This window comes from Monodon monoceros, unplaced genomic scaffold (assembly GCF_005190385.1).
Source record: "Monodon monoceros isolate NGI ecotype Baffin Bay Population unplaced genomic scaffold, NGI_Narwhal_1 Super_Scaffold_16, whole genome shotgun sequence".
NCBI classification, from domain to species: Eukaryota; Metazoa; Chordata; class Mammalia; order Artiodactyla; family Monodontidae; genus Monodon; species Monodon monoceros.
In genome coordinates this window covers 25,418,694-25,445,299 of record NW_021703772.1, presented here as the reverse complement: position 1 = coordinate 25,445,299, position 26,606 = coordinate 25,418,694, and the positions used below count along the sequence as shown (strand labels likewise).

At 36.0% G+C, this 26,606-nt stretch overlaps 1 protein-coding gene and 1 long non-coding RNA gene across 2 annotated transcripts in view; one reads left to right on the top strand and one right to left on the bottom strand.

Annotated features, from left to right (window-relative positions):
- ERBB4 (erb-b2 receptor tyrosine kinase 4) overlaps nucleotides 1-26,606 on the bottom strand; it is a 671,873-nt gene that overhangs the window by 87,519 nt on the left and 557,748 nt on the right. The window lies entirely within an intron of this gene.
- Nucleotides 1,050-22,625, top strand: LOC114896735. Its single transcript, XR_003793892.1, has 3 exons — nucleotides 1,050-1,132; nucleotides 22,257-22,295; nucleotides 22,500-22,625. It is a non-coding gene; the product is annotated as an uncharacterized LOC114896735 (long non-coding RNA).

Here is a 26,606-nt window from a genome sequence, read left to right as displayed (position 1 = left end):
TTATACTTGTCTTTCACATTTAACATTTTAACCTGATGTGACATATTGTTATGGTGGGAGCTCTCCATGAACTCACTATATCCAGGTAGTCCCACATTGACTCTGGGCTTGGCAGGAGATGTGCTTTAGCCAATGGGATATTAGCAAGCACAGGCATGACAAGCACTTGTACCTTGGAGCTTACACTCTTGAAAGCCAGATATCATGCTATAGAGAAGCTCGAGCTAGACTCCCCAATCAGTAGAAACCCAGGATACACTGGGAGGATACACTGGTGGGTGAGAGGCTCTCTTGGATATTCAGGACCCAACTGAGTTCCCAGTTGAATGCATGAGGGGCCTTAGATACACCACGTGGAGTGGAGGCACTTCCCAGCTGAGCCCAGGAAATCAGTGAATCAATAAAAATAATGACCTGCTGTTTTAAGCTATTAAGTTTTGGGATGAGTTATAATGTAGTAACAGATATTGAAATCCTGAGGGTTTTTTTTTTTAATTTATTTATTTTTGCTGTGTTGGGTCTTCGTTTCTGTGCGAGGGCTTTCTCTAGTTGTGGCAAGCGGGGGCCACTCTTCGTCGCGGTTAGGTTTTTGAAAATAACATCATGGCCCCCAAATTGATTTCAATGGCAGGAATTCTAGACACTATATGAAGCTATTGGGGAAGAGGAATGGAGAGGCCTTCAAAATATCCTGAAAATCAAATCAGACATTCACCTATTTCACTTACTTTTGAAGCCAAAATGACAGCTAGCTAGCATGTAAGTTATTATTTATTCCTATGAGAAAAGAGCCCTAAATGGAGCCATTTATATAAGTCACTATAAATTGGAATCTACGTTGAAGCAACAACAATAATATATAGTACATAGAAGCTTCCTGATTTTTCTAAGACTTGCCGATTGAGAGTAGCCAACCCACTACCAGAGCAATTTTGAATTTTTCTTCTGTAACCTAGAGTGATTACTTCTTGGCAGGAGTCTATTGTTAATGATTAGCACTTCTCAAAGGGAGCAAATTCCCCAGCAACTTCCAGTTTACCAGTGGGGATCTGCACCCTGGTGAATAAGCCACATTGCTGGAATGTCAACTGGGGTCTTAATCGCTTCTGAAGCTAAGTTCAGATAATCAAAGGTCAGACCCTTTTTGCTGTGATTCTTACTTTGTGTTAGTAGGGTCCTGTTTAGAGGCACTTTTGTCTAGCGATTGGCAAAAGGGTGGAAGCAAGGCAGCGAAGTCGCGATGAGAGTACAGGCAGTCACAGGGCATTTTATTATCATTCTGTGAGAAATGTTCTTCACTCAGAAAGAGTTCTGGCATTTTTAAAAGAGATCTTGCTAACCCTTCACTTAAAATCTGTGTCCTAAGAGTCGGCATTGTTGTTCAGCACAATAACTTTCACTTTCCAAGCACCAAGGTTCAGAAGCTTTTCACTGTGAGGTAAAAGGTGTCTTCCTACTACAAGGAAGTAACATGTTTTCATGTTTTGGTATTTTTTTTTAAACCAAGGAACACATTCGATGATGGAGTGAAATATGAATGCGTTTTCTTTTCCAAATTTGTGGTTAACATCCTTGTTATTGTCAAGGAACTCAAGACTCAGAGGACTACATTTTTGTTGAATCTAGGACAGCTTGCTAGACTAGTTCCTTTGGTACTGGCTTATATGTGACAGATCTGCTCTCCAACAAAATTTCAAACGTATCAGAAAACCGAATGCTCTATTTCTAAAATATTCCTTGGTTTGGGAAAAAAGAAAGCGTTCCTGTGACTATCTAGTACTTTTAATTTCTTATGGAACCTTAGTGAATTCAGTGAATAGAAGAAAAAAGTGATGGAAAAATACTAGGGTTTAAAGGCTTTGGTGGTTAACTGAAGGGTAGCAGAATGAGACGCCCCCAAATATGTCACTTTGGCATTTGCTTATTTTGAGCTGTAAGCACTTGAAAGACAGCAAATGCAGGGAGAGGTTTTCTCTGAACTCCCTTTTATCTACTAAAGACAAATCCCTCAAAAGAAACTCAATTGTCATCAAGTCCCTCCTCAGGAGTTTCATCAACCAGGGAAGATTGACTATTGTCACAGGAAAGGAGGCTAGACATCAATACCACACACAGACAAACTTTGTCACAATCATATTTCCCATCTATTCTCCCATAGGGCCCACTCATCCTTCCTAAAAATCATTTACTCTCCCCTAAGAGGCCTATGCCCCCTTCCCTATCCCTTTTAAAATGGTATTTACTCTTGAATGCTAAGCCACCTTGGGCAGCTACTTAACATTTTCCTGGGTATCTCCCATGTATACATGAGTTATACATGTGGGTTAACCTCTATTTGATTTTCTGTTGTTAATTTGTCTTTTTACTACAGGGGTCTCAGATAATATCTCAGAAAGGGAGAAAAATTATTTCTTTCTCCTCTGCAAACTCATTCTACACAAAGTTACCGAATAAAAGAACGTCAATTATCTGAAATCTATGGGCACCTCCAAATGATAATGCTCAAATATAAGTGCTGTGTTGTACTGAAGTACAACTTCCTCATTATAAATGCTGATATATCACTTTACCCCTTTCTCACTCTCTCTCTCAGCAGCATTTAATTAAATATAGATTGTTTTCCTTTATGAAAGATGTAATAAGTGTCAATATTATAACATACCTCAGGACTTCTTTTTTGAATTAAAAATAGTGCTTTTTCATAACGTAGGATACAATATATATGACTGGGATCTGTGGATATGCCACTCACTGGACTCCGATGTCCATGTTAGTAATCATCCTAAAAATCCTTCCTTTAGAGTGACAGAACCCCTAAATATTTCCTATGTGCTTACTTGAAGAATTCATTAGAAGGACCTAGTTTTAATTTTATAGCAGCATACCTCTTCCAAAGCAAGTGAAAACAATTCTGGGAAGACTAAAATTGTCTATAGCAGAATGAGTATTGGATTGGGAATCTACAGAACTGCTTTTTTGTTCTCACTTCATCTTGACCGAACCTCCACTCTCCAGTTTCCTCATCTAAAAAATGAGAGTGTTGGTATCTATTCTATCTACTTCAGTGGGTTTCCTGTGAGGCTTAAGTTAGATGATGTTTACAGACATGATTTGCAAAAGTACAAAGTAACATACAAATGTGCAGGCTTACTATTAGAAGTGTTGTTTTTATGAAGAGTCAATCTAATTATTTTTGTTTTCTATCTTAAGCCATGTCCACTTGTCTACATGCTCATAATGCCTCTACCTGTCCATGAAGTGAACTTTATCCTTGGGGAGACCCTATGGAAAAACCTTCCCAGGAAAGTATAAACCAAAAAGAAAGCATTCTAAACAGAATGAATTTCATGTCTAATAGAGAGTACCTGGAGGTAGTGGAGGGACCCTCATTATCACACTAAATATTCTCATAGCTCACATGACTAAAAGCAGCAGAGGAAAGGCAAGGTCATACTGGGGGAGAGAGGCTAAATTCCTGTGGAATCTATAAGCTCACCCTCTTTCACCTTCAAGACACTAAAGGTTGATCTCTGGATAAAACAAATAACTTTCACCCTCCATCCCAGTCAGGAGGTATAGTGATTCCCCATATACCCGTGAACGCTGCTCTAATCTGGCTCTTAGCTTGTGTGAAAAGTCATAAACTATTTCCTTTAGGGGAAACCCGAAGGAATAATCTAAGGCCACTTCTACACTCAAATTTTAAGCAGCTGCTGACAAAGGCCCAGAATGGGGTAAAGAACACAGCCTTAAGTGGATGGATCATAGCCTGGAAAAGATGTGTATGTTTTTTTTTTTTTTTTTTTTTTTTTCTCGGTACGCGGGCCTCTCACTGTTGTGGCCTCTCCCGTTGCGGAGCACAGGCTCCGGACGCGCAGGCTCAGTGGCCATGGCTCACGGGTCCAGTCGCTCCGCAGCATGTGGGATCTTCCCGGACCGGGGCACGAACCCGTGTCCCCTGCATCGGCAGGCGGACTCTCAACCACTGTGCCACCAGGGAAGCCCAAGATGTGTATTTTTTGCAAGTAGATTTTTGTACATCTACAGCAATATCATCTTTGGTCTTCGTGTAAACCATTTTGGGGATACTAAAGAGGAAGGAGGAAGAGTCAAAAGAGACAAAAAGAAAGAGCAAATGTCTAGTAATGAAAAACTGTATATAGGCAAGGATTGCTAACACACCTCTGTGAACCTGCACAAACCATAAGACTTCTGCGGAGAAAGGGAAGGGAAGGGAAAGACAGCACGGCCGGGGAATAGATTCTTCTCAGAGATCAGATCAAATGCTCGCCTTCACGAAGGGCAGACAGCACAGCGAGGTGGCTGAGTGTAAGGGGCCATGTGGAGTTTATCGGCGGGTGTGTGAAACAGACAAGAGTGTGTTCGAAAGGCGGAGGCAGTTTGACAGAGAACAGCACTGTGCTTGTAGGAAACCTATATGAAAACCTGGAAGTTACAGATACAGATGAGTCTGGTTTCCGGAAAGTATACTTCTTGTGACATAAGGGTGCGGGAGACATGCCCCCCCACACACACAAACCTACACATATAATCTCCAGTGAGATCATTAAGTCTCTGGACTTTGAGCAAATACGGGTGACAAAGAAGAGCATCCGTGTTTGATGTTTAGGAAGAAAAAATTATAAATAGGGAAAAATTAAAGTGGGATTAATATTTACCCCCCTCCACTATAAAATAAGAATAACACAGTGGTGCTTTTATTATTAGCCTGGGAAAATATCTGCCTCTGGGTAATTTGGCTCCTGTACAGGAATAACAACAAAACAACAACAAAAATCCAGCATACTCTTTTACAAAATACATATGTATATTTTCTTCTGTTAAAAAGAAAAAATAAAACCTTCAAGATGGTGAATCCAGTGTTTCATGTACAGCGTTGTCAACTCATCTGGCAGAGATAAGAAAGCTGACAGCCCTCTGGAGGGCTTGAGCTGAGGCTGTGTGCAGAAGTCTGGAACGGCAAAGACCTGATCCTGCATGTAATGAGACCAAACAGAGCTGGGAAAGAAACTGCTGGCAAGCCCCCTCAGACAAAGAATCAAGCAGCCAGCTGCCTGCCTGTCGTGCTTTACCTTCCTTTTCAGAGGCCTCCTTTTTCTGCCATAGTCGGGGCACGAGAAGGCTGCAGTATCTTACAGTTAGGTCAGCGGCCGTGTAGGTCACGGTGTAAATATATTCATTCATTTATCCATTTATTCAACATTTATCAAAAGCTTGCCATGTGTCTGGTGCTGTGCAGTGTTTGGGATGCAGGGATAAATAGAACACACTCTGCACTAGGGAACTTTCTAGCTTGGAAGGGGAAGTGGAGATGTATATGTACCAACCGCCATGTATACATGAGTTATGCATGTACTTTTCAAGCCAGCTAAAATCTCTTTCTGCAAACATTTCAATGCAAACATAAAACTGTTCAATTAAAAATATGTATCTTTACTAGTTTCTTTATCTTTCAAGATTGAGGAAGACCTCAAGGGAAAGATTTGAACCATACGCATAAGATTGGTTAGGAACTAAAATCTTTTTAAATTAAAAGGGAATAAAAATTAGTTTGACTAACTAGGTGTTAATTGGAGTTTTGTCATATCTAAATCACATCTTAGTCATATATAAATCTTTCTCATGCAAATATAACTGGGGTACCTAGCTTTGCATTCTGGAGAAGCATAATTGCATATCTACTCCCTTCTTTTTAAAAACAGGAAAAGGTTTAGTAGAACAAAGACATTGATTGCTCTGGCAGCTTCCCAGTGGGAAACAGTCAACCTTAAGTGTGTTTAAGTAGGCTTGGGAGGGAGGCTCAAGTGTTAAATCATATAATTTTATTAAGAGAGATACCTGAGGCACTGGGGAGTTCTAGCTATAACCATATACTTGAAAAGGCAAGGAACAAAGCACAATACTTTCCCTCCTCTTATTTAAAATATAACACATTTATAATTAACAATTAATCCCTCCTAAAGGCACTTAGTGGTTTCTTAAAAAAGAAAAATCTTCATTGTGGTTTGCTGCAGCAATCAAAAAGTTCATATTCAAATGGAAAGAAGTACTTATTCCACTAATGTAAATGGAATTTGAAAATTGAGTTCTTAATCAACATTGCTATTTTTAAGAGACCTGCTAAATTCTTGAGGGGAAAAAGAGGACAGTGTTAGTGGCACTAGCTCTCCAGGACCTTGATTGTGTCCATATTGGCCCCTCTTCAGCTCTCTGACTCCGTACACATTAGACCCTAAGATACAAAACTGGACAATATTACAGAACGGTTGTTCTCTTATAAAATCTGAAAGCAGATATCTTCTCATGGGAAGAAAATGACTAGTCTCACAAGTTGGCTTAAGGTAGAAAAAACTATGAATTAGCAATTGGTTGCTTTTCTACTTTCATTTACTTATTTAATTTTTTGATGCTTCAGTTTCCTAATCAGTAAAATGAACATCAACATTTTTTACAGGGACGCTTTGAAATGAATTGAAAATTTATGCATGATCTCTAAAACACTGCAGATTTGCAAGGTTTAAGCACCTGGAAAAGTGCTTCTCAAACTTTGATGTATATGTGAATCACAAGTGAATACTGTTACAATGCAGAATATGATTTAGTAGGTCTGAGATGAGGCCCAGTATTCTGTATTTCTAGGTAATGCCAATGTTGTGCTGATCTATGCATCCCCCTTGGAGTAGCAGGGCTATAAAAAACACGTTGCCCAATAGTAATTTCCAAGCATTACTACAACAAAAATTTCCCATGCCACATGATCTATGGGCATGTAAATGTGCTATTACTGCATCAGGAAGTAAAGTAAAGAAACTTTATTTCTCTATCTCCTTTAATCAGAGGGGGTCCTATGACCACTTGGACAAATAGACTACAGTGAAAGTAATGTGTGACATTTGTGGGTATAGCCCTGAACTGGCTTAGAAGCTTCAACTTCCAGGCTTTGGAAACCAGATGCCACGAAGGAGTATGACTACCTTAAGTCAAAATACACTGTGAGAAGCTCAAGCAATGTTGGGAGGCTTGAGAAGATGGGACTGCCATGTAGGAAGGAGAAAGAGGGAGAAGGAGAGAAAAAGAGAGAGAAAAAAGAATGAGGGAGATTGAGAGAGAGAAGGATCAAAGAGCATGGAGGCATCAGTCATGAAAGTGAAGGAACCATATTAAAAGTGGATCTTTCAGCTCCAGTTGATACCACATGGATGAGAAAACCCAGTGTTTGAGACTTTCATGAATTCGCAAGACACAACTCTGAGCAAAAATTAAATGGTCGTTTAAGAACCTAAATTGTGCAGTATATTGCTACTCAGGAATAAATATATCAAAATTTATAAGCAAGGCAAGTATTAAACAGGCTTAAAAATGAAGGCCAGCATTTTAAAGCTATTTATATTCAATAAATGTGCTAGTTAGACATTTACCAAAAAAAATCTTGGAATGAACTATCTTCTTTCCCACTCCTGGAAAAAACGGATATTGCATCAACATTTAACTGAAAAAAATTATAGTTGCATTTATGCAAATTTTCAGTAGCATTCTCTAAAACAGTAATGATAATCAATGCTCTTAGTTTTAAAAATACCATTTACTTGTATAAATTAAGTGGTAAAATTTGATATTTTTCTACTTAATATACATTTTCTCTTCATTGCAACAAAGGGAAGTAAATATCATGGTTTTCTTCTCTTGAGCATAATTTATTGGGGAAATTGTCATTTTAGTCATTCATTTAACAAATTTAATGAATTCCTACTATGTACCAGACACTATATATAGCAGGCCCTAGAACTGTAGTAATGAAAGGAAGAGTTCTTGTTTTTATAAAACCATAACAGTTGAGAAATATTATAATAGATGATAGATAGATAGATAGATAGGGTCATGTATTATATTATTATGTCATATATTCTCCCAAATGCTTTACCTACACTATCTCCTTCTATCCTTAAAGCATCTTGTGAGGTAGATACTATAATTAACCACATTTTTCAGATAAGGTATAGAGGATTAGAGAATTTCAATGACTTGTCCATGATCTCACAGTTAATAAGAGGTGGGATATGAAGCCAAAAGTGGCTAATTCCAAGGAAAGCATATAAGTAGAGAATCTACCTGAGAATGATACGTTATAAGAAGCTGCCTACATGAGAAAATACCTAAACTCAGTCTTGACGGAGAAGTCAGAGAGGTGAACTTTAGAGCGGGAGAGGAATCAGGTAAGAAGGACAACAGATACAACAGTTGAACTACATGCAAGAATGGCACACTGATGAGTAGAATAGGAGGGCTGAAATAACAGAAGATAATTCTGGAGGGGAAGGCTTTGTGCTGTGCGTTGCAAGCTTTTAAGATGACAAAGTATATCTAATCAAAACGTTTTAAAAGATTACTAGTCTTGTTGATAATATATTAGAGGAGTTTAAGGCTAGAGGTGGGAGTCAAGTTTGAAGATTGTTGGAGTAACGTAGGCAAAATATAATTCTGTTCTAAACTAAGAAATGGTAACAAGGAGGGAAAACACTGGTTCTAAAAATATTTTGATGACAGTAACAAGTGTCATGATAATCACAACACTAATAATAATAGGTAATATTGATTATTTCCTATAGTATGATTTGGTAGGCTAAAAAATTCCCCCTTACCTCACAAAAATATACATGTCCTAATCCCTGAAGCCTATGAATATTACCTTATATAGATGAAAAGAGGTATTTACAGATGCGATTAAGTGAAAGATTTTGACATGGTTAGATTCTCCTAGATTATCTGGGTGGGCCCTAAATACAATCACATGTATCCTCATAAGAGTGAGGCAAAAGGAGATTTTACACACACACACACACACACACACACACACACACACACACACACAAGAAAAGACGATGTGAAGATGCAGGCAGAGAATCGAAGTGATGCAGTCATAAGCCAAAAAATGCTTGCAGCTGCCAGAAGATGGAAGGGAAACTAAGGATGGAACTTTTTTTTTTTTTCTTTCTTTTGCGGTACACGGGCCTCTCACTGTTGTAGCCTCTCTCGTTGTGGAGCACAGGCTCAGCGGCCATGGCTCACGGGCCTAGACGCTCCGCGGCATGTGGGATCCTCCCAGACCGGGGCACGAACCTGTGTCCCCTGCATCAGCAGGCGGACTCTCAACCACTGCGCCACCAGAGAAGCCCAAGGATGGAACATTTAATACATGGATGGAAGAAGAGTTGGTGTGAAGGAGCCAGAGATGGTGAAATGACAAAAAGAAACAGTACCGAGGAGTTCAAAGGGAACATTCAAGGAGAAGAAAGTAATAGAAGAACAAGGAAGAGAGAAATAGGAAGCTGGGTCATGCATATGGAAAGGCAAAACAGTATGGTGAGGAGAATTTGCGACAGGGGAGCTGACTGGCAAGAATCACAATTGAGATACATTATCATATATATTTCTTGAGGATATTTTCCAAAGACCCTTTTATTATTAATGACACAAGCACATGAATAGCAAAATAAATTTTATGTCATTCTAATATATTACTTGAAATAATTTGACCTGGTAATACAACTACCATTTGTAATTTAGAGGAAAAAGGAAGTTCTAACTAGAGAAATAATTTCTATAACTAAAAGAGACCCATGTTCAAATTTCTGTTTACCAGTAACATTATAAATTTGCGAAAGGTATTTGTGTTCTCTGAAACTCACTGTCCGCATTTATATGATGTAAATAGTATATATATATATATATAGAGAGAGAGAGAGAGAGAGAGAGAGAGAGAGACAGAGAGAGACAGAGAGAGACAGAGAGACAGAGAGACAGGGAGAGACAGAGACGGAGAGACAGAGAGGCACAGAGAGAGAGACAGATTTACTACTGGTTTTCTATGAAAAATGATTTAAAATATATACTAGAGGAAAAAAAGGCAAACATAAATTGTAGTGTTTAGGGATGCTCACTTGTGCTGTAAAACTGTAAAGGGAGCAAAGTGATTATCATAAACGTCAAGTGACTGGTTACCTATAGGGTGAAGAGGACAGCTGTGTTTGGGATGGGGCAACTGAAAGGGGCTTCCAGGGTGTCTGGCAAAATTTTATTTCTTGACCTGGGTGATAATAACAAGAGTATTCATTCTATAAAAATGTATTAAGCTGTGCATATGTTTTGCATAGTTTTTTTCTATATTTGTTTTAGATTTTATAATAAAAAGCAAAAGAGACCAGAGGAGAAGCTAACTCAAATCACAGAATAATTGCCTTGGAAACCATAAATTCACTAAGGGTTTTAAGTATTAAAGTTCAAAAGCAACATTTATTGTATAACATTTCCCTTCACCTCTATGGAACAACTGACTTATTATTGATTGGAATAAAAGAATGATACTACAACAGCTAAATAACCTTTTGCATAATAGTTGTCACTGAATAAGTTCAAAAGACTATTTGGAGGAATGAGAAAGCAGCTCATCATTGGTAGGTTAGAAGCAGTAAATCAGCTAAGGAACGGTCCCTTGAGCAGTCCAAGCTACAACACCCCTTGGCTGGTGAATTCTTGGCACTTAAGCCAACAGGAAGCCAGATCTGCTGTCCAGTTTCTGCAGATGCATCCTTAGCCAAATAAAGAGATGCCAACCACATTCATGGGATCACTGAGAAACACTGATATTGGGAAATGACATTACCTGCACTAAAATGACTATCTATACCAGCATTTGCCAATAGCTTAAGGTTAAGAAAAGTAACTTACTGAACCACTAAGGATTCTTAAATTAATATTGAATAGCTGGAGCAGGGGGTTGGTATCAAGGAAAGAATGAGCTTAATGTTCCAATATTAAACAACAAAACTGAATTTCCAGATATATGTTGGCTATTTCTACTTGAATGTGTCATGGGCACCTAAAATATATAGGCTTAAAAGAAATCTCATATTCCTGCTCAAAAACAGTATCTCTTTCTAACATCCCTATCTCTATTCATGGCACAATCTCCATGTGAATTTTCAGAAACAAAGTCATCTTTCTTCCTCCTCACCCTTTGTCTCCAATCAGTGGCCAACTACATTTGATTCTGTAGCCTGTGAAATACCTCTTGCATCTTTTCACTTAAGTGAAGAAAACACCACTTGAATCTTTTTCACTTCCCTTTACTCTTGCTTTCAACCTCCTAATTCAAGCTCATATACTTCTTGTGTGGACTAACTCTTCTCAACACTATTTTATTTTCTTTATGTATAAAATGGCATTATATTTTTCTCATGTGTACTAATGATAGCATCTCTCTCCTTCACAAACAAAACTAAAACAAAGGAAAAACACCTTCATATGTGCATTATCCACAGCATAATGTTAAAACTCCTTAAGCTAGTAATTCAAGCCTCCTTCATGCTTCCCTACCTACATGTCTGTTTTTGTCTGTCTGACCTCCTTTCCATACCCTTCAATCAGGCACTTGTGCTTCCTCCTGGGTATATTCCATATTATATCACCTTGGCCCTTTGCTCTAGTTGCCTCCTCTAACTCAGTGCTTCTCAAACTTGAGCATGCATCAGAACCACTGTTAAAATATGGATTGCTAGGTGCCAGCCTCAGAGTTTCTGATTCAGTAGGTCTGGGGTGGGGTCTAAAAGTTTACTTTTCTAACACTTTTCCAGGGGGTGTGGATGCTGCTGGTTTGTGGATCACACTTCGAGAATCACTGAACTAAATATATTTCCCTCTATCTTTATTTCTGCAATAAACCTATCACTTAAGGCTTCATTTATTATCATTTCCTCCTATCTCTGGACAATTGTCCCCAATCCAAAGACATCAGGACACTTGTCTTTTCTTTGAGTGTCCATAGTGTCAAATTTCTATCTTTCTTATAATACTTAAGATAGCCAATTTTTCATATAGTCTTTTTTGTGTTAGAATTCAATTTTCCCTGTAGACTGCACACTTTTTGAGGGCAGTATCCATGTTTACAATTTCTAAATCACAGTTCCACGATGCAAAGAATGATGTCTTATATATGACACAGAAAATAAATGTTTTCTGATTAGCAACTAAATACATCTGAAAGAGGACATATGATGCTACCGTAAATATCTACTGGCAGATAAACTGGCAAAGGTGATATAAAGTCGCCTGTTGGTGCAAAGCTTGGTTTTCACTTTGCATGTGTCTATACCTTGCCAATGATATGGGACTCCTGCTGTATTTTCATCCATTGGAACAAATCACAATATTTTGGGGCAAAATACTGGGGCAAAATATTTAAGCACTTCAATTAAAATACTTTATCATCTGATGACAAAATAAAAGAAGGCAGCATTTGCTTTTCAAATATCACATATTTCATTCTGTTTTCTCCTTTTCTTCAGAGGCAGGGTAAATTTCTGAGCAAAGTGATCTTGAATAAGAAGTCTCATGGTCTCAGGGGAAATGCAGAACAAGGTGGCAGGTGATGGGCATGCTGAAGTGTGGCATAACTGGTTGCCTCTGCCAAAGAACACTTGAACAGATAGCTGATCCATCTGCCATCAGTGGAACTGACTTAATCCTTTCTTTATTTCTTCTTCTTTTTTTTTTAAGTCACACTCAACCACTATGCAAGGCATTCTATCTTCATGTTTTTCTTCTTGCTGTCTTTAGGGAAGTGGCATGTTATCCTAGAAGACTGGTCTCGGAATGAGGAGTCCCATGTTCAAGTTTTGCTGCTGCCCCTATATAGCTGATGAAATATTTTATCTCATTAGGCTTTGCAGTCCTTATCTATCAAATGACAGGGAAGGATATATTCCACTTATTTCTGGAACTTCATAAATCTATTCCTTTTCTCGTGAGAGAAGTAGCATATCATAGAGAAGTATCTCTATGATACTCTAAGGTAGCATATCATTGTCCTGAAAGGTTTACTGAAGCCTTTGAAAACTCGTTTTTATTTGAGTGGGGAATAGCATGTTCATTATTTACATTATGACTTAATATATTTAGTTCATAAACTGCCATTTCTTTCAGTCAGCTCTATCAGCATGACATTAACTACTCAATGCAGTTAAGTGGGATTCACAACTTCCAATCAATTGGTTCACCAATTACACACCTACAGAAATTACACCTCTTTTATTCTAAATAGCATTACTTTTTGTTGTCAGTATTCCATTAAGAGGTCATAGGAACATGGGTGAAAAGTGATTGAACACCACTTCGAACTTAGAACAAAGCTTAATAGCATATTTCAAATGTAATGCTAAAGTAATAAAGAGAAAATTGATATGAAATGATGAAACTACAAGATGGAAAAAAGCCACATCATGAACATACATGTAGGGATGATAAAAGAGCAATACTATTCTATTAGTTTCAACATCTAATTGAGACTTCCATACATTCCTCCACTCTGTTGCATTCATTTCCTAATCTTTTACAGCATTCTGTAGGTAGGATAGAGTTAATACTATCCTAGTGCTTCAAATATTTCTAGATGAGGAAACTGAAGTTCAGAAATGCTGAAGAACTTGTTTAAGGTCATTTATAAGGTGACAGAACAGGGGCTGGAAATCATTTTTTCCCTTACAAACCAACACCTACTTCCTTAACGTGTTGGGATGCTTGTGAGCCAAGGAGATATATAATCATGGCTACATATTCCATGAGAAGAGGTGTTTATTAAGTAACTTTGTGTCTCCCACAATCTTTATTATAGCACCTTTCACAATATATTTAGGGAAAATTTGTTGAATAAACATTACTTCAGGATTTCATTTACTTAATCGTCACATCATTGTTGATGGTCTCCTATCAAGTTGTGAAACTTGGATATTATTAATTATTGAAATTCACCTCAGTTTAAAATGTATGGTCAAGATGGAGGAACAGTGACAAGATTTATCCTCCCACTTGAAACAACTAATAAACTGAACAAAATATATCAAGCAGTAGTACTCAGGATATTGAATACCAGACAATGAAGGAAAATGATCTCTAAGAGATGAGTAACAAATGAAGTGAGCCTTAAGATTGTTCCAGCCTACTGTTTGGAGTAAGTTTCCAGGCCACGGTGCAGGGAGAGAAAAGCCAGGTCTCCACAGGTTGAGAAGATGAAGCTGGGAGCCGTGGGATGACAAGGCAGCAAGGGTTCCCAGGGCAGTGTAGACAGAGAGAAGAGAGATGCATGGAGCTAATCCTGAGAACTGCAGAGTGCTCCTCTTTGAAAATTCATGGCATACTGATCAGCACATGGATGTGAAGAAACTACAGAAAGTCAGGTAAAGAACCATCCAAAACAACTATAAGGAATAGTGACTGAATTTCACATTAGCCCTGAATAGTTCCTGTTCCCAACAGCAAGAGCAGAAAACTTGACAATTCAGGAAGGATTAAAGAACTAAGAAGGATCATGCCTTAGTAACGGGGGAAAAATTAATCCTAGGTTAAAAGTAGCTCTGGTCAGGTCTAACAAAGCGGAAAGCAAGACCTGAAAAGATTAAACTGTTTCCAAGTAATTTAGCTCCAGAATATATGTATGGGAATAAAAATAATTTAGTTCTTAACAAGTTAAAATTCCTATTTTGTCATTCAATCAAAGATCACACATACACAAAGGAAGCAGACAAATAAAATTTATACAGAGGAAAAAATAAATCAATCAAAACTAACCCAGAAATAATTCAAATGATTTTATTTATAGATATTGATATTTAAACAGTTATTCTGACTGTATTCCATACGTTTAAGAAGCACAAAACATAGAAAATATAAAAAAAAACACACAAATTGACTTTTAGAGAGAAAGATAAAGCATCTGGGAGAAAAATCTATTGGATGAAATTAAAAGCAGATTAATATTGAAGAAGAAAAAAATAATGGACTTGAAGACATAGAAATAGAAACTATGAAAAATGAAGACTGAAAAAAAATTAACAGAGCACAGTGAATTGATGGACAAACTGAAGTAGCCAAATCATGTTCTGTTTGAGTCCCTGAAGGAAGTGAAAGAAAAAGGGGTAGCTGAAACATTTTAAAGAAATAAAGGCCAAAATTCTCCAAATTTGAAGAAAACTTTAAACCCACAAATCTAAGACTTGCAATGAACCCCAAGACCAAGAAACACAAACTAAACTATTCCAAGTTCACAATCATACTAAAGTGCTTAAAAAATATTAAGGAGAAAATAATAACAGCCAGAAAAAAGATACATTACACATACATATACATGCACATATACATAGATAGATAAATAGAGACAAGGATAACAATGTAAGTGAGAAGGCAGAGGGCAACATCTTTAAAGTGATGAAAGAAAAAAAAAATCTGTTGATGTAGAATTCTTTACTCAGAAATAAAACTCTCAAAAACAAAGGTGAAGCAAAGATTTTTTTAAAAAATACAAAAGCTGAAAGAATTTAAAACCGATAGATCTGCCCTACAAGAAATGTTAAAGGATGTCCTTCAAGCATAAAGAAAATGACACCAGATGAAAATACGGATTTATACAAAGGAATTAATAAAACAGGGAATATAACTACATTAAGTAGTACACATGCTTTTTTTGCTTATTATTAATAACTCTTTAAAAAGGTAATATTTAAAGCAAAATATAATAACTGTATTGTGGAGTTTACACAGAAGTAAAATAAATAACAATAGCACAAACAGCAGGTTGGGGAAAGGAAGTATATTATTCTAAGGTTCTCATACTGCATGAAGTAGTAACAATATCACTTGAAGGTAAATTATTATAAATTGATGATATATGCTAAAAACCCTAGAGGTACCACTAAAATAAAACAACAAAGAGTTATACCAACAAATGAGCCAACAAAGAAGACAAGCAGAGTCATAAAACATTCAGTTAATCAAAAAAAAAGAGAAAAAGAACAAAAAGAAACGAAGACTATATGGGGCAAATAGAAGACAAATAGCAAGATGATATTCTAAATTCAATCACACCAATGATCACAATAAATGGTCTAAACACCCTGATAAAAAGGCAGAGATTGTCAGGTAGTAAAAGGATGGAAAAAGTTGTAGCTTGCTAACAATAAGGATACAATGTCTACATTAATATGAGACAGAGTAGATTTTAGAGCAAAGAATATTATTATGGATAAATAGTATCATTTTATAACTGTAAACAGGTCAATTCTTCAAGAAGATATAACAATCAGAAATATTTATGTAATAAATTACAGAGCTTCAAAATATTTAAAGCAAAAACCAATAAAAATATAAGAACTGAAAAACAAATCTACAAGTATAGCTGGGGATTTCAAAATATATCTCTTAATAATTGATAGAATAAGTAAAAAGAAAATCAATAAGAATACAGAAGACAAACATTATCAATCAACTTGACCTAATACCTAGGAAGAGCCTCCTTATTAGTGCATATATCCTTACCATCTGGACAAGTCGATCAGTCCAGTAGTGCATACTGTATCTTGCTCAAAATGACATAATCAGAGTTTTCAAGTATTTTGAAATTTTTACTGAGAAAAAACACAGTCTCTCTCATGACTGACTGATTGAAAATATAAAACTCAGGAGCAGTCAGCACTCATCTTTTTGCCACAGACCAGAGTATTGGGGAAATGGGGGCATTATGAAAAGAGATAAATAAGGAGAGATAAGTGACTGAATAGATGCTCTTTAATACTCTAGGTGCTGATTCTTCTTCTGATACATACCTGCATCTCTCTTCTTTTTGTGTTTTAGTTTTTCAACTCTCAATTGACTATGTGAAATATCCCAGAACCCGCTTCTGCTTCAAGATCCCAGAGCAACACGGAAAGACATACACAATGCAAACATAAAATCCAAATTTATTGGCCTGGTTTGCAAGATCCTGTCCTGCTTACCTATCATTGTTCTTTCCCACTCACTCTTCCTCCTTATGAAAATTGCAGACCCAGCAGATAATATTACTCTCATAAGTCACCCTACTTGGAATACACATCTCAGTTTTTCTACTTCCTGTTTCTGGATCATTTCAAATTCTATCTCTTCAAAAAAGATTTCCCAGATCAAACCAACTCTCAGGGATAATTTTCTTTTCTTAAGTTCTATAAGCCATATTGTCTTTACCACAATTTTGACAGCCAATTTTCCCTTTTTTGTTATATACCATCTTATATGTATGCCTTGTCCCCTAATTTAGGCTATTAACTCTATAAGGTGATTGGGCTTTGTCTCAAATATCTTGGGACACCGCCCCCCTCCTCAAGCTCAGAAAAGTCCTGCAAATAATAGATATTACATAATTATTCTTTAATGATGATAATCATCAGTGATTGGTAGGTTGGTTTAGGGACCTGAGAATCAGCTTATAATTCCATGTTTTATGACAGAATTTATTCTGATTTCAAACTGGTTTATAAATCATCAATTGCAACTCAATTCATTCTTACATGGGTATTTTTCTGCACCAATATGTAAGTATATTCACACATAAGAAGCTTGTATTTATGGTTTTATCCATAACAAGTTATAATAACTAGGCACATTAATTATTAAAAGTTTATAGCTATTAGCAAAAATTAGTTCATTTTTGTTGAAACTTTGTATCTGCTGATAACTGTATATTCAAAGAAAAAGAATACCTTGCTTTTTTTTCCACCTTAATTAATGCTGCTTGATGCCTTTTCATTCCCAGATGCAAAAAGAGACAGTTAATGAATGTTATTAATAAATGAGAAAATATTAAATATTAATTTTACCACTTTTTGTCCTCAATAGCATAGAGGACTTTCCCTAAGCCATTCCTTTTACTGACTTCATTGTAAATTGACTCTTTAACACACTTAAAACGTAGAAAGTCATTGTAAATATCCTCAGTTCTAGAGCAAACTCAGCCCAGAGGTAATCTCAAACAGAAGGGAAATGGCAGTCACAAAGTGACTAAGATAGACAGTTTTGCATTAAAAATATGGAAATGAGTCTAACCATCCCAGAGTTACCTCACTTCTAACATGTAAGAGGTGATGCGTGTAGGTTAGAAGCTCCAGCTTTGATTTTTAACAGATTTGGGGTCAAATCCCATCTCTGTCATTTACTATAACCCTGTGTGACCCTGTGCAAGTCACACAATATCTCTGAACCTCAGTTTTCCTCCTATGAAAAGTGAGGATGATGTTAGTGCCCAAATCACAGATGAAGGTTAATTAAATTAAAATAAGTAACTTGCCCACTACATGGTAATTGCTCAATAATCTTTAGATTGATACGTCTGCAAGAAAAAGTAACAGTTTTATTTTATTGATTGATGAGCAGATTTAGTTCAGTCTTTATATGGAATATAACAGCTTCATCAAAGAATATATTTCCAAAACAATCAAATTATTTGTATCTAAAATATATTTAAAGAAATTATTTTTCTCTATCTTCAAAAAGTACAGTTTATGTTATTCAACTGTGAGATGGCTTATATACTGTGTTAACATAACTGAAACTAAAATTTCTAAATAAAAATGAATTTAATCACTGTATCATTGCTTTACTTCCATGGTACCAAACTGTTTTGGCTAATTTTTTTTAAACTGAATTGACTAAATACTTTGGCATTATGTAAACATACACTCAAAATATCTCCTTCAGCATAGGAACTTTACATTAAAAATTATTTTCCTATTTCATTATAAAGGTCAGAATTCTTGGGAAACCAGGTGCCCCACCGCCTTTCTTTTTTCCAGAATGAGTGTCATTCAAATGTTTCCATCAGTCTAGAGCTTGAATATCACCTATTGGTAAAGTACTTCATACGCTGAATATGATAAAAGGAGGCTGTGCCTTTAAATAGTAAAAAAGCATGGCAACAAGAGAATATTATGCTATTACAGTAAATTACACTGACAGTAGAAGGCAGTGGGGGTTATAGAAAGGAAAAGGAGTTACACAATAACCACTGGCCAGAGTAATTAGCTGGGGTAATGAAGAGAGAGAAGCGTGTTGGACATTGAAACCCTGTCCTGTCAGCATTATTGTTCTCCAAGGCTTTGGAAGAACAATGCTTTGCTGAGCCTTCAGTAATTGCTATACATGACTACTCATGAAGAGAGTAATTAAGAAATGTCAGTGCTTCTCTGGAAAAAAATTTGTTCTCATACCACACAGAGTGTTTTCCTGGAAGGACAGTGTTTCCTTGTTGTTGTTCTAAAATATTAACAGAGCAGAATTTGTACTCCATGCAGTTCAAAACAGTGAGCTATGAATAACTAAACAAACCCAGCAATGTAATTGTTCCCTCCCCCTGCACGCCCACCTCCCACACTCAGAGGTATCACTGGCCACACCTGAGCTAGACAGTAACTATTCTGAGCACTGTATTGTCTCCCACATTCCCCAAGCCCCTAAGTTACTCTATGTCACATCACCCTATTTTATTTTTGTCATGACACTTATCACTATTGGAAATTCTCTTTATTTATATATTCATGTATGTATCACTTCACTAGATTTTAAGCTCCACGAGGGTAGAGTCATTGACAATGACTGAAAGGGTACCTGGCAGTAATAAATTATGAATAAATATTTCTTAAATTAAAATAATTGAAGAATAACATTGTGTTTAGGGGAAGTATAACACAAAACCTCACATGTGCTTTAAGAAGTCAAATTCTCAGTTAAAACAACCATTTTTATGGAAAAATAAAAATTGTCAGGCTAAGCAACACAATAAAGTACTACAAAAAATTACAAACTTTTTTTTGTTTTTTCCTTGTTTTTAGCCAACTGAATTTAAGGTTAAAAAAAGAACTTACTTGAAAGTTACTGCTAAAAAAAGTAAATTTATGTAAATGATTCAAAATTTCTATCAAAAAAAGTCTGTCTTTATCTTGCAAATGATGAAATGTCAGCAATTTTCCTTACAGAAGTAGATTATTAGGGAAATGAAACCACAGATACTGCAGAGTGAAAAGGTGAGAGCACTAAACCTGTACTAATGAGGCTAATCAAATCAAACACTCTTCTATTCCATTCCATCTTATTCACTCTGCTCTTTGAATTAAGCAGTCCTGTCTATATGACTAATTGTAGCTTTGATTCTCCAATTCGCTTTTTAATCAGATTGCTTTAGAGGTAAATATTTATCTCCCCAAAGTAGTAGACTTTACGGTTGGAAAGAAAGAGAAACTAATGTTTAGCATTTTCCAGGTAGAACATATTTTGGTTCAGGAAGGAAATAAGTTGAGCCCCAAGAATGAACAAGATATTTCATCAATTTGAGCGAGCTTTAGCTGAAACCAGAATTGATAATGATTTCTGAATATAATTCTTTCCATCACAGCTGCCTGCTTGTTGTTTCATTAATTCTATAACAAGAATAAGTGGATAATAAAAATGTTTTCTAACTGCAACATCTCATTATGTCTGCCATAAAAGAGTTTAATATGGTGGTAATGAGCTGAATTTGGGGAGCCAGAGTGTCTGGGTTTGAATCCTAGCTCTGTTAAATTACATGACTCTGGGCAGTTGATTTAAACTCTTTGTGACTCAGCTTCTTCAACTGCAAATTTAGGATAATAATAATACAACCTCAAAGCACTGCTGAGAGGATTATATTAATTAAACACGTAGAGCACCTTGAACAATACTCAATGTTGACTATTACTGATATTATTTTACAAAATCCTCATTACTTGTAAAATTGAAGAGAAACATGAATATGCATAATTATTGATTTATATTTCAACACATGTATTCACAATATCAGGAGCTGTGCTTGTCACTGAAGGTACATTGGAAAACAAAAGCAGCCCAGGACTCATGGAACATACTGGCTAGGCAATTACAATTTAAAAATATATACAGAAATACAGTATGACAAATGGCATATGAAAGAAAACTATACAGTACTAATTTATTCATCCATTCATTACTTTGTTCAGCAAATATATTTTATTTTTTTTTAGCAAATATATTTTAAATACCAGCTATATGTCACATCCGGGATACACTAATAGTGATTAAGATATATAAGGTTTTGACTTTTAAAGAACTGTGACTGGTAAAACCATGTAATAAGTGCCCTTGAGAACACAGAGGTTATCTGGCATACTTTCTTCCCACACCTTAAAGAAATTAAATTTTGTCTGGTCTTTCATGTCATTTCTGTTTTAAAATCCTGGAAAACCATTATCGTTTCTTTTATGTACAAATCTTTTCTTTAGTTACACAACTCTGGAGAGCTTATAAACTAACAGTTTTTAAATCCTTAAATATTGTCAGAATCTCAATGACACTTACTAAAATGCCCTCCATATAATATTAAATAACTAACTAAATAAATAAATAACTCTATCTAATCATGTCAGCAATATGATACCTTCCGTGTCATGTCAGAAATAGGGCATTGATTCCTCCTTTCCATCAAATTTGTCAATTTTAACTCAATGACCTGTTTCCATATTCTGAATCCCTTTACTCCAATCCAGCTCCCCTTGCCACCAGTTCAGTCTAAGCTACTCTCATCTCTTTTATGGAGTTCTTACTCCTTTTAATTCATTCTCCATAGAGTTACTAGAGCAGCCACTTTTTAAAAATGTGAGTTTAATTAGCTTAAGTCTGTACTTGAAACCATTCCAACAAGGTTTAAGTTTAGTCCTTCAGTTCCCTGATAGCCTGTCTCCTCCACTAGATCATGAGTTTCATGAAGACAAGGGTGGTTGTTTGTTGTTGAAACCCAGTACCTATTACGGCATTTCACCTCTAGTAGAAACTCAGAAAAATGAATGCTTAATGAATGAATGATTGAGTTACAAGTAAATTGGTAATTAGTTTATCTAACTGACCTGCTGTAAATCATGGGCAGCCTAGAGAAAGACCTTCAGGAGGTATGAAGGGATGAAGAGGTGGGCCCAGGTTGGAGGATGTACACCAACGCAAGGAAGTGAATAAGCCGTGGTGACTATGGTTTGTGACATGACAGTGTATAGAACTGAAAGGAGACAGAAAAGTGTGCTGAAGGCAATCTGCACTTTCTCTTACCCCCACCCCCTTCCCGTTTTACCCCTAACTGACACTCAGCTCTGCAAAACACAGGGCAAGAAAGAAACATTTTTTATGTTAGTTGTTTGTCCTCTAGAAAGCAATTATATAATCACATATGAGAACATATATTTGCCACAGTTGTGTATAGATTTAAGAATAAAAAACTGTACAGTATTTCAGAAATTGTTCATTTAATGTGTGCTATTGGAAAGATGAGGCTCCACATTGTTAAATCCATATTCACCACAGTCTCTGCTGGTATTCTAATGTGATGCTGTCTATTTTAGGATCTCCTGTGGAATTTGTGAAGTCTCTTAAATCATCAGGTAATAATGTTTATACTTCTCGGACATAAAGTGTTCACATGAAAGAGAAAATTTATCAAAGACTGATTCTGCAGAAGTGATATTAACGGTTTAGTGGTAATTTGTGCTGGAGAATTTTTTCTTTCGAATCTTTTAAAATAAAACCAAAGTTTAGAACTAGACCAAGTCTTGAAGAGGATTAAATTTGATTCTTTTATTTTATAGATGAAGAAAGGAGGTCTGGAGAGACAAACTGGAAGAATCAAGGCAGAATCAGGATAGGAATCAATATTTCCTGCCTGAAATTGAGGATTGTTCAATTGTAATAGGATGCCAAAAAGGACATCACCACAATTCATTTCAATAAAATCAACATTCCTTGAAACTGCTCATGAGAGGTTAATGCATTTAAAAAATATGTAGGCTATCAATTTATTATGTTTTAGAACTCTACTCTAATTATAAAAATATATATCATTAAATATTTATTAAACACCTACTATGCTTAAGAAATTGTGCAAGGTTTAGTAATTATATCACATTATAAATAATAAATTATAAGGGTCCTAGGAATGGTGATTATACTGTAAATTAAAAATAAATCTTTAGAAAGTAAAATAGGCTTTCAAATTATTTTGAGTTTTTAAAATAAATCATAACTGAGATCAATGAATACATTTTAAATGTTAATTGGTTGTAGAAACATCTTTTTTGTTTTGTTTTGTTTTCATCCCCCTGCATCATTTCTAACTCTTTTAGTAATGCCTCATTTGGATCATGTACACAGTAGGAACTTGATAAATATTTAATGATAATGATAATATTAAAGCCTGAGGATTCAGCCCTTGATGCAGGGAGAATTGCAGAGTATTTGTACAAATACATTGTTATTGTTGTGTTGGTACTGAGGATCCTCCAATATGTATTCCATCAAGAGCATGAAGACGACTGTCATTCAGTGGCTAATTCAGGGCGTAATACATCACAGCAAAGATGTGTAAATTCATCTTAAGGAAGAAGATAAGACTTGTTTGTAAGTGAATAAGATATACAATAATAGTTAAAGAGAGTGTCATTCAGAGGGTTGGATTGGCTTGGGAGCCTAGAAAAAGTAGAGTTCCAATGAAACATTGACAATATCCATGTAAGCACCTTTGAGGGAAGATGTCTTGGCTAATAAATTCAGTTATTTTGACTCTATTGGTAATGCTCAGGCTTCAGATTTATACAGAGCAAAATTCAAACGCTGGCTCTACCACTTCCACTAAAACCTTGTACAATACTGTATTCATGAGTTTCATCCTCTTACCTGTAAAATTGAGCTAATAATTGCTATAGTAATAAAGTTTGTTGTGAGGATTAAATGAGATAATAGTCTACCTACTACTAAGGATTTATTATGTTCCTGGCACTATTCTAAGCACTTTACATGTGTACTGTCATTTAATCACTATAAAAACCCTATGAGGAAAAAAAAAAAAAAAACCCTATGAGATGGATTCTACTAAACTAGGTTAAAAAAAAAATGGTGTTCAACAACTTTGCAGCCTGCTCCTCTAAGTAGCAAAACACACACACACACACACACACACACACACACACACAAAAACCACAAAAAAATAACAGATTATTGGACATCAGAGCCCACTCTCTTAATGTGTGTTCATACTGCTACCTGTATCTTGAGTCACATTAACTGACACATGGATCATATTCAATAACTAGTAACTAATAATAATCATGATGTTAGAAATAAAAAAAGAAAAACAAGCTGTTCTAATCAAATACACTACTTATTCTACACATCCAACTGGTTTCTTTTGTTCTGATACCTGTTTGATAAAGATGATTTAATGACTAAGATCTGACTTTCCAAATAATCTATCTCCGGGAAGAGAATTACTAATCATTCAGATACTAGCTCTCCAAGCTACCTGATGCGAGGTTTTGTAAATTAATAATTGGCACTCAAGCTTTATGTATCATTAATGACTTTGGTTAATTTAAGTCTGCCCAGAGAGGTGGAGTCACAGGCTAGATTATGAGTAATCGTAGCCAAACCACAAGGTCATTTGAGAGTTTATCAACCAGCTCTCCCTAGTGTTCACTTTGAACACTTTTCTTCAAATTTCTACAGTAATCTAAATTCCTCCCTCAATTATTCATAACATATTTTTCATATCTTTATACTCCCAACATCTTTAAAGCAAATGCTTAATTTATTTTCTCTTTTAGATAAAAAGCTAATTGAGGGCAACAGAACGCCCAATTTAATATATTGAATGGACACAATAATAAAATATATTTTTTCCACCACCCCATTCCTTTGCTTAAACTTGAAATGTTACATTGAACATTTGGCCTGGCTAAATTTACTACTCATGTATCAGGAGAAAAATCGTATTAAAAATTTCTTAAGAAATAACTTTTCCATAGCATAAAGTGAAAAAAAAAGTCATTTGTAATTCTGAGCAACTAAAACAAAATGAAATATCAAGTTAAAAACATAACTTTGTATAGCAGTTTATGATTATATTATCTTATTCAATTTAAGCTATATAATGGAAAGTCAATATTCTATGGGTGACAGTCCTATGAGATATGCATTTTATATGCCTCTCAACATTACAGTTAAATCTTAAGATATAATCACATTTTGGAGAAGCTCTACTGTTCAAAACCTTAAGATTGTTAACTGGCTTAAGAAATCAGAAGTGTTTCAAGCTATATAAAATGTTCCCCTAATCTGATGGTTTTTAAAATGTGGTCTCCAATGGCATTAGTATTTTCTGGGAATTTGCTAAAAATGTAAATTCTCAGGCCTCACTCTGACCTGTGATGTGTTGGTAAACCAGCTTTCTGAAAATAAAGGCCTAATTTAGAGCATTTGCTGATTTCCATAATGCAAACATTCCCAACATGGTCCATTTCAAGCTAACAACCCTACTTCTTCCAACATGGTGTCGGGAAGGGATGCATAATCAGAGTTTGAAAGCTCATAACGAGCTGGCTTCAACACACAAGTGCCCCAGACATACTGAATCAGAAACTCTGGAGATGAGACCAAACCCAACACAAGCGCTCTAGATGATTCCAATGTATGCTAAAGTTTGAGAACCACTGCCTTAATCCATATTCGCTATTTTTTTCAACATTCACTCCCCAGATGATCGTGTTTACTCATAAAGCTTTATTTTCCATCTATATACCAAAGACCCATAACTTTTAATCTCCAGCCCAGAAGGATACATCCTCCTTCACGTTGATGTCCCATTGACACCTCAAACATCACATGTCGAATGTGGAACCCCCTGTGATCCCCCATAAACCTGTTGCTACTCTATTGTCCCTGTATTGGTAAATGGCGTCATCATTCATCTAGCTGCTTATGCCAGAACCCGGAACTCATCCTTTACATGCCCCTCTCTTTACCCCTAAAAGTCATTCAGTCTCGAAGAACTCAAGTGTATAGAAGCTTCTTAATGTGTGACTTCGACAAGTTCATTACCTCTTTTATTAAAGTTCAATTTTATCATCTCAGTTCTGTTTCTAAATACTGCCTAAACCTATCAACTTCTCTCCACCTCCATACCCACCTTCATCCAAGCCACCATAACTTTTTGTGAGAAGCACTGAAAGCTTTTCTAACTTGTCTTCCAACAAAAAGGCAATTTCTATGAAATTGCTCATTATGGTTCAGCTATTAAGTACCTCTGAAAAATAACCAGTGGTTGGAATGTGTGTATGCTTGGGTGGAGGGTGGTAGTTAAGACGGAGCAGAAGATGGGGCAGGAGGTTATGGTGCTGTGTCCTCCGGAAGGGAGGAGGTTGTTTGTAGGAAGTCCTGGCATGAGGAAGAGCTTCCTTTACTTCTCACCAATTAAGTGCCATTTCTACAATGAAGCCCACAGTTGTCCCAGACGAGTAGAGTTCCCTAGATAGCCCACAGTACCCTATATATTTCCAATGCAGCACTTTCCCAGTGGTAATTAATTATTTGTGGAAAAACTTGGTTAATGTATTTCCCACCACTGTTCTGTTCCCTAGCTGCTCCATTTTCCCTGAAACTACACATATGCCCAGTATATAATAGGGGCTCAATAAATATTTGTTCAACATCATGTTTAGCATAGCAAAATCTTAATTATACAAAAATTGATATTAGAAAATGCTATACATTGTATATTGTAATATGTAATATACTAAGCACAGAGCCAGAGTTATTCTGTTTACATTTAACATAAGTGTTTTAATACATTCTAAAGCAATTTGGGAATATTTTGGTTCAATTTCAAGAAGGCATGTGTTTAGAATGAACATAGCCTCACTTTG